Raw genomic sequence first — 691 nt, forward strand, 5'->3', positions numbered from 1 at the left:
CTCCCCTATCCACAGTCCTACGTCTTCAGATGGCCATAGGACGGTCGCGTCCGTTCTTGGCCGACACTGCGCTTGCGCTGGCTGGCATCGGACTACAACTCCCGGAGGGTCATATGTGGGTTCGGTGCTGAGCTTTCCCCGCTGGTCGGATTGTGACCGAGGTTCGATTTCTGGCCTCTGCATTTGTTTCCCTCATCAATATTCGCTTCCACCTGTACCGTGACTGTCTTTGCGGGTCGTCGCTCCACTCTCAACAAAAAATAGAACCATGAAACAGAAGGAGTGAGGAAAAAGAGAGGGAAACTGATTGGAATGTAGGGAAATATTCGATTTTTACTCGCTTTCACCCCTTGAGAAATAGGATGGGACTGGGAAGACCGGCTCACACTTCATTTAATTCCCTATATATAGAAACTCCCGGACAGGCACATGACGTTGAAATGTGAGTCTTTGTTGAATATGGAAAGCACATTGTGACATTTATATTGAATTCGTCCCAGGAAAGTATATATTTTTTAATTATTTTTATTTATTCATTTTAGAGAAGAGAGAAAGAAGGGTGGGAGGCGAAACAGGAAGCATCAACTCCTATATGTGCCTTGACCAGGCAAGCCCAGGATTTTGAACCGTTGACCTCAGCGTTCCAGGACCACGATGGATCCACTGCGCCACCACAGGTCAGGGCCGGGAA

Source organism: Saccopteryx bilineata, chromosome 3 (genome assembly GCF_036850765.1).
Source record: "Saccopteryx bilineata isolate mSacBil1 chromosome 3, mSacBil1_pri_phased_curated, whole genome shotgun sequence".
Taxonomy (NCBI): Eukaryota; Metazoa; Chordata; class Mammalia; order Chiroptera; family Emballonuridae; genus Saccopteryx; species Saccopteryx bilineata.